The sequence below is a fragment of the Felis catus genome, chromosome A1, assembly GCF_018350175.1.
Source record: "Felis catus isolate Fca126 chromosome A1, F.catus_Fca126_mat1.0, whole genome shotgun sequence".
Classification (NCBI taxonomy): domain Eukaryota; kingdom Metazoa; phylum Chordata; class Mammalia; order Carnivora; family Felidae; genus Felis; species Felis catus.
In genome coordinates, this window is record NC_058368.1 from 131,234,797 (window position 1) to 131,248,748 (window position 13,952).

The 13,952-nt window shown below is 41.1% G+C and overlaps 1 protein-coding gene across 1 annotated transcript in view; it reads left to right on the top strand.

The window, feature by feature from the left end:
- The first annotated feature begins 4,670 nt into the window (after positions 1 to 4,670).
- RNF180 (ring finger protein 180) overlaps positions 4,671 to 13,952 on the top strand; it is a 267,612-nt gene continuing 258,330 nt past the window's right edge. The window contains exon 1 of the mRNA XM_045061285.1: positions 4,671 to 4,786. The gene's annotated coding sequence lies outside the window, so the exon portion shown is untranslated. The remainder of the gene's footprint in view (positions 4,787 to 13,952) is intronic.

Consider the following 13,952-nt stretch of genomic DNA (forward strand, 5'->3'; position numbering starts at 1 on the left):
GGTAAAAGAAAGAGTTTCACTTTACCCATGTCACTGCTCCCCGCAATGTTCACTGAGCATAGCTCAGTTGGACAGAAGAGGCCTAGACCACCCATGGGGGAAAGGCAGAATGTGTGAGTGAGCGCCCATCCTCCCCAGCTGTGTGGGATGCTGCCAAAGAGGCCCTTTTCTCCCTTGCCCATCAGAATGCTAAGTCGTGAACTGCATGACTGGGGGGCAGTAAGTGGCTGGTAGAAAAGCAGTCAGGAGGCGCCTGGGTAGCTCAGTCCATTAAGTGTCCCACTCTTGATTTCAGCTCAGGTCGTATCTTGTGGGTTTGTGGGATTGAGCCCCATGTGGAGCTCTGCACGGACTATGTGGAGACTACTTGGGATTCTCTCTCACTGTCTCTCTGCCCCTCCTCTGCTCATGTGTGTGCACATATGTGCTCTCTCTCTCTCTCTCTCTCTCTCTCAATAAATAAATAAACATTAAAAAAAAGAAGAAAAACTGTCAGGGCTTGGAACAATAGTAACAAAGGGACACAGATGCTATGAACCACTTTTCAGACTCCATCGTGAAGCCTACCCACGAGCCCCTGGGGAAACCAGGCTACCGATCCCTGCAGGGCTGGCCCACGGCCTTTCCCATTACTCTTTGTGCCTCACCTACACAAACCCCAATCCTGTGGTTGGTTCCCTATGCGAGTCCCCAGAGGCATCGAGAGTGGACCTTTGCAGATAGCTAGCTAGCAAGCAGCAGCAGAAAGCCAGACCAACTCAGCAGAATAGAGAGGGAGCACACAAATCTCTATATATGACACAGCCCTAGGGAAAGCAAATTGGGAAGCTGTCAGCACCCAGCATGGCCTAGCAGGAATACAATCTTAAGGATTTCCTTTAAGAGGGAGTAAGAAGTATGGAATAGGCATATCCATAAGAAAAGACCAGAGGAAGCTTCAGAATCCCTAACAAGGCTGAAAACGGACATTTTCTTTCTTCTTATTCAGAGAGATGCGGCCAAGTGACTAAGCGTTGGTTCGTAATATGCTATTGGAAATCGTTGAGTGGGACTTTTATAGATTTAAGTGGGGACAGATAGCTGAGGGCCGTCCCTTTTGTCCCATCGTCTTTTCTTTTTGGCATGGGACATCGGGATGTCATGGATATGAGCAAGGCCACAAATCGTACTGTTTACAGGAACGACTTCAAAGTTGTCTGGATAGAGATGGGACAGAAGGTAGGAAGAAGATGGGAAACAGATTTTCCTTCTCAGAGTTCTCAGAAGGACCTAACACCGCTGACGCCTTGATTTCCAACTTCCAGCCTCCTGACCTGTGAGAGAAGAAATGACTGTTGTTTCAAGTCGCCTGGTTTGTGGCACTTTGTTATTGGCAATCCTAGGAAACTAGGGCCACAGTTAAACCTTTATTCCCAATTAATGCAACCGCCAGCATTATGGATTACAGATTTTCTTGTTTGTATTCAAGAAAAATAAGTTTTTTCTAGAAACAAAGATCCTTGGCGACTTGCTTTGAAAGTTCTTGTCTGTAACTCTGCATGGGACATGCCTCTGTAAACCTTCATTTTAAGGTTTATATAAGAAAAAGAAAATCATTACCTAATGCTGATTCTATTGTTCAGCATCATAGAATGTTATTATTAAAAATTATCTTTGGGGCGCCTGGTGGCTTAGTCGGTTAAGCATCTGACTTCAGCTCAGGTCATGATCTCACGGTTCGTGGGTTCGAGTCCCACAGGGCTCTGTGCTGACATCTCAGAGCCTGGAGCCTGCTTCGGATTTTGTGTCTCCCTCTCTCCCTGACCCTTCCCTGTCCTCTCTCTCTCCTCTCAAAAATAAATAAACATTAAAAAATTTAAAATTATCTTAAAGATTATTTTACCGGTAGCTCAACTAGATGCAATTATTTAATACGTGGCCCACTATGCCAGGCACTGTGCAAGGGGTGAACGTAAGGTTTCTGGCTTCAGCCTCAGGTTGGAGAGTGAGACCAGTCACTGAGGTGAAAAAGAGAAAAGGCAGTTTGGAAAAGAGATAATATATTCCATTTTCAGTGTTCTGAATTTCATTTGCCTGTGAGACAAGTAAGTGAAAATGTCTACAGGAAAATTGGGCTAGAGATTCTGATTTGGAAATCATACGTTGATAATAAATGATACTTCCCAGGAAACATGCAAGAAGCACCGGGATTGGTGGGTGGGGTCAGAAAGGGCAGGAAATAACCCTAAGGAACCACTGGCAGGGAAGGAGACATATAAGGCATACTCTCTTCTAAGGAAGAGAGTGCCAGGGAGGACAGAGGAGAACCAGGAATGGACTGCACCATGGAAATCTGACACAGAGTGTTCCTTAGTACACTAAGAAACTAAGTCCATAGTACAGAATGTTTCCAAAAAGTCACACTCAATAATGATTGAACTGTGCTTTCTGGATTTTGCAAAAAGATATTGGCTGGCCACCCTGGCAAGAGCAGGTGTAATGGAGCAACTGGGGATATAAATCAGGGGCCCCTGGGTGCCTCAGTCAGTTAGGTATCTGACTCTTGATTTTGGCTCAGGTCACAGTCTCACAGCTCATGAGACTGAGACCCATGTGGGGCCTTGTGCTGACAGCTCAGAGTTGGCTTGGGATCTCTCTCTTCCCCTGCCCCGTTTGCTCGCTCGCTCTCTCTCTCTCTCTCTCTCTCTCTCTCTTTCAAAATAAATAATAAATAAATTAAAAAAGAAAAGAAAAGAAGTCAGCGGGCTGTGGCATGAGGAGTGAGGGGGAGGGAGGATCTAAAATGTAGCAGGCTCTGTTTCCGATTCTGTGTCTCCCTCTCTCTCTGCCCCTCCCCCGTTCATGCTCTGTCTCTCTCTGTCCCAAAAATAAATAAACGTTGAAAAAAAAAATTTTAATGTAGCAGGCTCACTTTTAACCAGGAGAAAGAATGGCTAGGTGCTGATTGCAAGAGGCTAGGTAAGTTTGTAGTTTTTTAAGTGGATCTGATGAGCTGATGGTTACATTATTGTGTATAGGAAACCAAGTCACCAAGAGGCAATAGGAAATATTCAGCTCTAAAGAGGCACATCCATTATTATTTTGCATTGAAATATTAGTGTTCCTTTCTGATGTTGAAAGTATTATTTGGACCGATGAGTCAGTCAAGATTATTTATTAAGTACAACAAAGACTTTTCTTTCAAGGAGTTTCAATTCTAAGAAAGGAGGGGCACCTGGGTGGCTCATCTGGTTAAGCGTCCAACTTCAGCTCAGGTCATGATCTCACAGCTGGTGGGGTCAAGCCCCACATTGGGCTCTGTGCTGACAGCTCAGAGCCTGGAGCCTGCTTCGGATTCTGTGTCTCCCTCTCTCTCTGCCCCTCCCCCACTCACACTCTGTCTCTCTCTGTCTCTCAAAAATGAATAAATGTTAAAAAAAAAAATCTAAGTAAGGAGACAAGGCAAAAATGACCAACATTCAAAAGTGGTAACAACAGGTCCACAAACTTTGTGCAGGGAAGATTACAAGATTCTAGACAGCACAGAAAATAAAAAGAATAAAGATTATCAGGTTTCCAGAATGTCTCGTGTGGGTGTCCTACCTGGAATCAAGTAGAAACCGTCTATAATAATGTAATGGTTGTGAAAAAATGGTGTTTCCTGCCTTCAGAGACTTTTGGGGGCAGTATCCCAAAGTGCCAGCAGGTGGGGATAACATTTCAAACAAAGATGATCAGGCTACAGGTGCGTCCTCATCACCAACATATGGGAGTGACACAGTAATAGATTAGCTGGGCAGAGCAGGTGTGCTCCAGAGAAAAGGGGATCTTCCTCCCTTTCCCAGCAGAATAGGTTTCCTTTCCTTTTTTTAAAAAATTTTTAACGTTTATTTATTTTTGAGACAGAGAGAGACAGAGCATGAACGGGGGAGGGTCAGAGAGCGAGGGAGACACAGAATCGGAAACAGGCTCCAGGCTCTGAGCAGTCAGCACCGAGCCCGAGGCGGGGCTCGAACTCACGGACCATGAGATCATGACCTGAGCCGAAGTCGGACGTTTAACAGACTGAGCCACCCAGGCGCCCCTCCTTTCCTTTTTTAAAACGATATGAGATACAATGATTGTGTTGAACTGAACAAGTATGAATGTATTTTGGCTTTTTCTCCTCATCCCCAATTTTTGAAAGAGGATTATACTGTTTTTGTAATTAATAATAAATTAATTAAAAAGAAGCAGAATTGCAATGAGGCAATCCCCCCCCAACCCAATATATATCTCTAGAGATGAATTAAAAAATTAAAAAGCATTTTAAGGTAAATTCTGGTCATACTGGCATCTCTAATCGTGGCATTAAGATGTGTTTACAGACGTATGGCATTTGTCAGATGAATTCGTGAGATGCTTGACTCCTATTTGGCAAACAAAAACTTTCTCTGTTACAATTACGGGAACACTGAAGACTTATTTGCACACTCAAAGAAGTTTTGTGTTGTGATTTTGCATCAAATTTGGCTGTAGTTTTAAAAAACTTTTTATTCAATTTGATTTTTGAAAAAAAAAAAAAAAAAACAATGAGAACTTGTTTGGGTGCAGGTTTCCTCCTGGTCTCAGCCCATTGATAGTTGCTGTCGGCCAGGAATGCCTGGGGCGCTCACCTGGGCCTACTTAAGGCGGCCTTCGGCAGCCATTTTCCTCACTGGAGCCAATGTGGTTCCCTTGAACCAGCCCTTACGGTTGTTATTACGACTGCAAGATGCACCTCAGGAAGAGCCACCAAGGAACTTTGAAAAAAGACTGATCCTCACAGGTACTGAAAGATACACAGCATGCCCAAGGACCACAGAGTGTGATAGAGGGCAGAGGCGCTTTGTTTTTCCTGGGTTATAAGGGTGGGATACCCAGCGTTTTTCAAATTCACTCTTCATTGGTGAATTGAAAACCTAAGAGCTGGGATTCGGATGTGAGAAGGGAAAAGCCGGGTCAATAATGTGGTCAGTTTCCTAGGTTCCCCAGGGCTTTCTAAAGAGAAACTTTATTGGTTGGGGCTGCCTGGTTTCTTATTAGTTTTACAAGTAGCTGTCCCATACAGTTGACAATATATTTATTCCAGATGGATGTTTTTGAAATGGATGGATGCCTTGACAATCAAAATCTTAATGTCTGGCATTCATGTTATAGGGTATTTGTTTAAGAGGGATTTGTGTGTGTGTGTCTGTGTGTGTAGTTTTGCTATTTGTTGCCTTGTCTAAATGGTTCTTAACACAATTTAATGTTAGGCATAGCTACAGTTGGCCTCATAAAAATTTGAAAAGCTGAGGATTATTAGTATCATTTTTACTGGTTTGTTGTTTGGTTGTATTGGTGGGCGTTTGGGGGCTAGTGGGTTGATTTTTTTTTTTTTTTCTGAAATCAGTCTCTGAGTTTACAAGGATACTTTGAGCCAATTTTGTGGAGCATTTTCAGAGAAGAATTTCCAGGGCTACTCTAATTGAATCATAAAAAGGGTCTGGTAAATGATTGCCTCAAATGATGTTATGTGTGAGAAAGCAACTTACCAGCAGAAGCATCCCAAATACAAACAAGCACAATACTAAGGCTTTTTGTTTAGTGAATATAAAAATGTGCACGTAGAATATTACAGGTAAAACTACTTCTACGGATAAAATTTCCACTGTGGAGTGTCCATGTTACAAGAAATAAAGGAGAGGGGGACAAGAATATGTGCACTGCAAACTTCTTTAACTAAAACGGGAGCACAGACTAATATCTGGGCCAGCTGTTCGTCAGCTTTGCTTGATCAAACACAGCAATTATGTGGAATTGGGGCAATGAGACTACTATCAGCCTGCCGGTGGACATTTTATTACATCTAGTTCTTAAAGCGAAATTATTTTACCAAAGCAAACTGGAGTTACAGTGTGGTTTGATTTTTGCTAATCTAATAAATGATTTTGATCTGTTAGTCTCCCAGGATCTGGGTTCTGAGCTACTGCCTACTTCATAAGTAGCATCCCAGAGATGGAACCCATGCCACACAGGGAATAGGATGCTTTCCATTTGAAATCTCTGTGAAAACAGATAGGACCCAAGAAATGCTTTGCAGTTGAATCCTATCAATGGCAAGCTGAAAACTGTCACCTTCAACTCTGTAATTGTACCGTTTATGTTTCCCTCATCAGCATCTGTCAGTGAATGATTCCTTCCTGAGACTGAGGGGTGAAAAACACATTTCCTGTTAAAAACTCAATTACCCCTGGTATGTGCTATCACCACCACTATGTGTGGTTTCTATTTGTCACTTGAAGAAGGTAATAATTCTCTGGCGTTTGCACCCCACCATTGAGCTGACATGTTAGCAGTGCCGCACTGTGTAGATGAAGCGATTTACCAAAGAATTCAGGGGAAAGACCTTTTTTGTTTGATTCCATTGGCTGAATGCTCCTATGGACGTTGAGGTTCTTTCCACAAAACCCATTTTCTAAACCACCTATGTGCTGTATAAATGTGCTTTAAATGTTACATTCTGTGGAAGCTTAAGATCTCTTGAGGGGAGGGAACAATCAAAGCAGTCTAATTCTATACCATTTGATCGAGGGATTAATTACTTGTATTTAAATTTCCAAATAATTGAATGGAAAGGAAAACTTACAGCCATCTAGAAAGAAGTCAGCTGGCAGGAAAATCACAGATGGGAAATTTGCACAGTGTTGAGAGGTTTCAGGAGTAGAAACAGCTGCACAGCCTTTTTAACAGCAGAGCTGAATAATACCAGAAACGTCTTGTTCTGTACAATGTGAGGTATTATGTCTAACATTTTGAAATCCATTCCTTGATTTCAATATTTGTGCAGGGCCACTGGTAGTTCATTAAATAAATAGGGCATTTGAAATACCAACACGAATTTATAAGAGTAATTTCTTTTTTTATGTTTATTCATTTTGAGCAAAAGCGGGGGGGGGGGGGGGGGGGGAGCAGAGAGGGAGAGAGAGAGAAAACCCAAGCAGGCTCACCACAGTCGGCATAGAGCCCATAAGGGGGTTCAAACCCACAGACCATGAGACCATGACCTGAGTCAAAATCAAGAGTCTGGACACTCAACCAACTGATTGACCCAGGTGTCGCTGTAATAGTAATTTCTAATGCTTCTAAATTACTTCTAATTTATCACACTATTATAATCATTATATATTTATATTAGCTTATTTGCATAATACTCATAAGGTAGTGACTATTGTTACCTCAGTTTTTTTTTTTGAAATTGAAGCATAATGTACACACAGAAGAATTCTTTTGGACAAATGCATACAAGGTAGAGAACTATCCTTCATCCCACAAAGTTTCCTCATACCCCTTTGTAGTAAAGTCCCCTTTCCTGAACCATCCCAGAGACAACCGTTCTTTTGATTTTTATCACCACACTTGAGTGTTCTAGAATTACATATAAATGAAATCATAAAGTATATGTTCTTTTGTGCCTGGTTTCTTTGGCTCAGATTCATCTTTTCAGATTCATCCATTTTTGTAACATAAATCAGTAATAAGCCATCGTGTGAGTATTATACAATTTGTTTACTCACTTTCTTGTTGATGGACATTTCTATTATTTCCAGTTTTGAGCTATTATGAATAGGCTGCTATCAGTAGTCTTGTACAAATCTTTCTGTGAACATGTGATTCCAATTCTCTTGGACTAGGATTAGAAGTGTTAGGCCATAAGGGTGCCTGGGTGGCTCAGTCGGTTAAGTGTCCGACTTCGGCTCAGGTCATGATCTCACGGTTTGTGTCTTCAAGCCCCGCATTGGGCTCTGTGCTGGCAGCTCAGACCTGGAGTCTGCTTCCTTTGGATTCTGTGTCTCCCCCTCTCTCTCTGCCCCTGTCCCACTCAAGCTCTGTCTCTCTGTCTCAAAAATAAATAAACATTATTTTAAAAAAAGTGTTAGGCCATAGGTTAGGTGCTTGGTTTCATTTTCCAGGAAACTACCAGACATTTTCCCAAAGTGGTTGTATCATTTAACATTCCCACCAACAGTGTGTGAGAATTCCAGTTTCGCTTCTTCACCAACATTTTGTGTTATCACACTTTTTAAACTTGTCCATGCTTAAGGGCATGTAGCGGTAGCTCGTTTTACTTTTAATTAGTATGTCCCTGATGAATAGTGATGCCAAGCATATTTTAATTTTTTACTGACCATTTGCATTATTCCATTGTGAAGTGTTGTGGTTAAAGTCCTTGGCCTATTTTCAACTAAAGCTGTTTGTATTATTGCTGAATGGTAAGAGTTATCGGAATATTGTGGATAGAAATCCATTATCAGAAATGTGTAATGTGTATATTTTCTTTCTGGGTGTGGCTTCACTATTCGTTATTTACTGGAGTATTTTAAGGAGTAGCAGTTTTAAATTTTGATGAGGCCCAATTTGTCATTTTATTTTCTTTCAAGGTGGATGTTGGCAGTGTTCTAGATAAGAAAACTTTCTCTGCATCAAGATAATGAAGATAGTCTCTGATGTTTTATTTTAGAAATCTTACAGATTTGGCTGTTAGGTTTTGGCTTATGATTCATCTTAACTTATTTTTCTTTTTTTAAGTATAGTATCAAGTAGGTGTTAAAATTTATTTCTTTCCATATAGAAATTCAGTTCTAGCATCATTTAGGGGAGAAAAAAACCTTTACCCTGTTGCAATTAATTGCTGTAATGCCTTTGTCAAAAGTTAACTGACATTGTAACAGTGGCATGCGTCTGTTTCAAGATTTTCTCTTCTGTTCTATTGATCTCCATCTATTTTTATTCTACACTGACACTTTCCTTTCAGAACTTGAACAATATAGTTCCATTGTCTTCTGGCTTACATTGTTTCTGATGAGAAGTAGAGCTCATTCATACTGTTGCTCTCTTATAAGTAACCTGTCTTTGTCTGTAGCTTCTAAAAATTTCCCCTTTATCTTTGATTTTTAGCAGTTTGGCTACGATGTGCCTACATGCGGTTTTTGTTATGTTTAATCTGCTTGGGGTTTGTTAAGTGTCTTGGGTCTCTGGGTTCATAACTGTCAGATTTGGAGAACTGTGATGATTATTTATTCAAACATTTCTTTGTCTTTCTCCTCTCTTTCTGCTACTCAAAATTAATGAAGGTAAGACCATCTGATAGTGTCCCTCAGGTCCCGAGTCTCTTCATCTGTTGTCCTTATTGTTTTGTTCTGTGCTTCAGCTTGAGTGGTTTCTATTAGTCTGTTGGAAAGTTTCCTGCTCCGTAGCTTCTCTAGTATGTCACATACCATTGAAAATAGATTAAGGACAATTTATTTTGTAGTCTCAATTTATCAGAGATTGTCTGTATTATACCCACATTAAAAAAAAAAAATTCTCAGACATTTTAGTAGCAGTTGTGAAGTCCTTGAATACTAATTTCCACATCTGTGACACCTCTGTGTTTGTTGATTGTTACTTCTCATCATAGATGACATACTCTTGTTTTGTAATCTGTGCCAAACATTTTGACTGGTAAGATTTTTAGAGTTTAAATTTATCTTACTTCAGAGTGTACTGAGATGTATGCTGTCATTTAGTCAGTATCTATAGATGGGTCAACTTGTCCTGTGGAAACTTGGTTTTAGGCTTTGTTAGAGCATGTAGAGTGTCCCTCATTTGAAGACTAGGTTAGCCCTAGTCATAAAGTGTGGCTTTTCTGGGATAGCAATGAAATATCCAGGGTTTTCAGTGAAGTTTCTACACTAACTTCAATCCTATTGTCTCCCAGAACAATGTATTATCTAGAATCTATGTTCAGCTCACCATTCCCTAATAGCTGCTTGTTTTCCAAGTCTCATGGAGTCTTGTTCTGACCTTACTGACAGCTGAGTATTCAGCCAAATATTCAGGGGGATCCTTCAGTGACTTTATGTATGCTCTTGTCTACGTAGCTCCTTTTACTTTAAATTTCTGCCCTACAGATCTCCCTCACCTCAGCTGTTCCAGATCCTATCTCCTTATTTTTCACAGCTAGACTGTTGATCTCTTTGTTTCCCACCTAAAAATACAGTTTGGAGAGTGTCTTCAAGCAGAAAGCTGGGGTTAACTATCTAACGTGTTTTTCCATTACCCATAGACCATAGCTTTCCAGGATCCAAATTCATTCTGTCTGGCTTTAGAGTGTGTGTTCTAATGGAGAGCCTGGAAATAGTGTTTGGAGATTGCTTTTTTCAGGGCCTCAATTTCCTGAAATGAAAATGAAAAAAAAAAAAATAGGTTTATGTCGGAAGCCATGGGCAGGTGTATTACATGCCTAGTGACAAAGAAACGGAACATGGTGTTATATAACCATGGTGCTAGCAAGCAATAACTTACTTTAGTCTCATCTCCAGCCAAACAGTACAATAGTTTTTTTTTTTTTGTTTTTCTGACCTTGTGGCTTGTTCAATCATGCAGCCTTACCTATAAGCACTCAACATCAGAGTCCCCTCCATGACAAAGTGGAGATACTGTGAGGAGCAGCAGCAACTCAGTAATTTGTGTCCTTGATGTCACTTATCCTGTTTCTTGGGCCAGAAATAAACCACAGTGAAAGTAACTTCAGGGAAGCCCATGTCATATTTGTCAGTCTTTTATCCTAGTCCTTTACGGTCTTAGCTAATACAGTTAAGTAGGCTCAGCACTGTCAGCACAGAGCCCAGCTGTACAGGGCTCAGTGTCATGAACACTGAGATAATGACCTGAGTTGAAATCAAGAGTCAGGACCCTTAACCAACTAACCCATCCAGGCACCCCACAGTCTCTAATTCTCTCACCACCTACATGATCAATCCTATCCTCTACATTTAATTTAAACTAAGAGGTGCTATCAGGGAAAAAATAATACGTGCAGCTGAATGCAATGGACGTGGAGGTTAGCCTGAGATAGTGTTTTTTAGTTCTATGTGTGCCTGCAACTGAGAAAGGAGATCTGCATTAAGGTGGAACAAGCATTTACAGACAAGCAGAAGGAAAACACCAAAAGCTTTATAAAAGCTGGATGTATAAGCCATGTTTTCTGGTTTCCCCGTTCCTAGTTTTACAAGTGTACCTGTATTTCGTTTTTATACCCTTGAAGTTGCCTATGGAATCCTTGAAATTAATATTGCTTCATAGGGACTAGTTTGAATGGCCAACTTCCTGGTAATTAATATTCCCTAACTAAGATGCTTAACCACCATGGTCTGATTGCCCTTAAAAAAATTAAAACGGGGCACTTTGTGGCTCAGTCAGTTAAGTGTTTGATTTCAGCTCAGGTATGATCTCATGGTTCATGAGGTTGAGCCCTGCGTCAGGCTCTGTGCTGACAGCTCGGAGCCTGGAGCCTGCTTCAGATTCTGTGTCTCCCTCTCTCTCTCTCTCTGCCCCTCCCCTGCTTGCACTCTGTCTCTCTCTCAAAAATAATTTTGTAAAAATTAGCATGAACTGGCCTCAATTTTAAAAGTTTCTTTGGAAATGATTATCTCTAAAAGCAAAGAGTAGGCCCTCCACCTACCTAAGTAAGATCTGTGGTCCCTTTGAAAATAAATGAGCCAAGCTAACTAACCATGTTCAAGAAATAAGCAGCTGCCTGGTGTTGCCTTCCTGACTAAGAAACCAGGACCTAGAGGCTGATAATACTAAGTAGCTTTTGCTGCTTGAGAATCAGCGTAATCAAATGAAACTGCATAAACTAAAGTGGAAATGGAATCTGCTATTTGGTTTCTGGCGGCACATGTTAATTACCTTTTCGTGAGTTATTAAAATAGCAATAGTTCTGTTTTTTCTGTCCTTTATTCCTATTGTGACACGTATATAATCTTCACCAACAGAGCTTTTTATGTTTATCCCCATGACCTCCTTAAGCTTCGATTTTTGTCAAGTGTTAATGTACCAAAAGAGAATGAGAAACACTTTATCTCCTTTACCTTATTGCACTTGCAAGCATTAGAAACACTCAGTGTAACTGGCTGTTCGCACCAAGACCTCCCCTGAGACCACCACATCAACTGGCTCTAAACCTAACAGTATCTATGGTTTGCACGGCCTTCAGTTCCTTTTAAGGCTGCGATCTCCATGTTCTAGCTGGCTGCCAGTTGAGGGCCTTTCCTGACTTTCAGAGGCCAACCACTTTTCTTGACTCATGGTTTCCTCCTAGAGCATCAATGCCAGTCACCGTACTGTCTTACTTGTAATCCCTCCCCTTGTCTACTGTCTCTATAACCACATCCTATTAGATTGGGCCTACCTGGGTAATTCCAGTTGCTCTTCTATGTCAAGATTTTTTTAAATTTTTTTTTATGTTGTATTTATATTTTGAGAGCCAATGACAGTGTGTGAGTGGGGGAGGGGCAGAGGGAGAGAGGGAGACACAGAATCCAAAGCAGGCTCCAGGCTCTGAGCTGTCAGCACAGAGCCTGATGCGGGGCTCGAACCAGTGAACTATGAGATCATGACATGAGCCAAAGTCTGACGCTTCACCCACGAGCCACCCAGGTGCCCCATTCTATGTCAAGATTTTAAAATTTAGTCACATCTTCTAAGTCCCCTTTGCCATGTAAAGCAAAGGTTTTGGGATTAAACTATGCACGTTTGCACAGGTTCTGGAATTAGGATACGGACGTTTTTGGAAAGACCATTATTCTGCCTACTACACTCAGTGAAGTCTAACTCAAGTCTCTGGGGTTTCATCCCAGGCTCAAAACTTAGAATGGTTGGAAAGGATTATGAACAAAGATTTTGAAACCTCCTTTCCAACATGATTCAAGTAATAAAAATAATATTGTAAGAATACTGTAATATGTTTAAGGACCCTAAGAACTTGGAAACCAGTAAATTCATCCATCATAAACCCCTCTTTTGGTCTCCCAGATTAATGTTAGAAGATAGAGGAGAAATTTTTTAGGCTTACTCCAACCTGGTACCTAAATAATAAAATTCACTCTGCTTAATTTCATTGTAATGAGGAGTCTGAGATTGTTTCCTAGCCTTTAACGCGAGTCACTGTGCTAAGTATGTTATTTTCCCTCCTGTACTCCCTAAATCAGAAAAACTGTCAAAATAGTCAGGCATTGCCATTTATAGTCTCTTTCATTCTCAAAAAGAATATCCTCTTGTCTCACCTCTGCTGTACAGGTATTTTCCATGCCTCCTTCTAGAATGGATACTCCCTAGTGTGCATATAAAAATTTTCCCATACTGTGTCCACTCCCATAGGTTTAGATATATGGTTCTTTATTTCCTTGACCTTAATCTTTTTTTTCTGGCTCCTTCCAGGTCCCTGATAAACTTTCTGAGCCATTTATCCCTGCATGTTCATCCTACCCTGGGCCCCTTTTCTCTAAACAGTACCTGAAGCTTTGCCCCTTTGGGGGGTATTCCCCTCTCCCCATACTGTTTCTGGTGTCCCCTGGGTGCAGCTGTTGTTAAATATCAGTCCATTTTGTGCTTGTACCCCCACAGCAAGTCAACTGATTCATGAACAGAACTTGGTTTGTCACCCCTCCTCTTGGAAGCTAACAGCTGGCTATGGGCAGTATCTGCCATGAGTCCATAGGTGTGAGCTAAGAAATAAGCACCTGGGTAATAGTGGTAGGTGACAGGGTGTCTGCCACCTGTCCATGCCTGTTACTTATGCCTCTCTACTTGATCAAGTCTCTCGAAAGTACTATTTCCACCTTATAATGGATCTTACGATCTTTCTTGCACTACATGGCTGGTTAGGCCCTCCTAACATTTTGAATGGAGGGACTTGGCCATTTCCCAGCTCACGATAGGCATCCCCAGCTATATGGTCGCTTAATGTCCCATACTCAGATACCCAATCTCTCCTATGTCCCAGGAGCATTCTAAGACTTGTTTTGTGACTAGTGTACCCTTTTTTTTTTTTTAAGAAATTGAATAGCCTTTTTTTTTTCCCTTCCAGAATTCTAGGATGCTGCTCTGTAACCCTTTTAGTGGAACTTTTCTAGTGGCATCTTTTT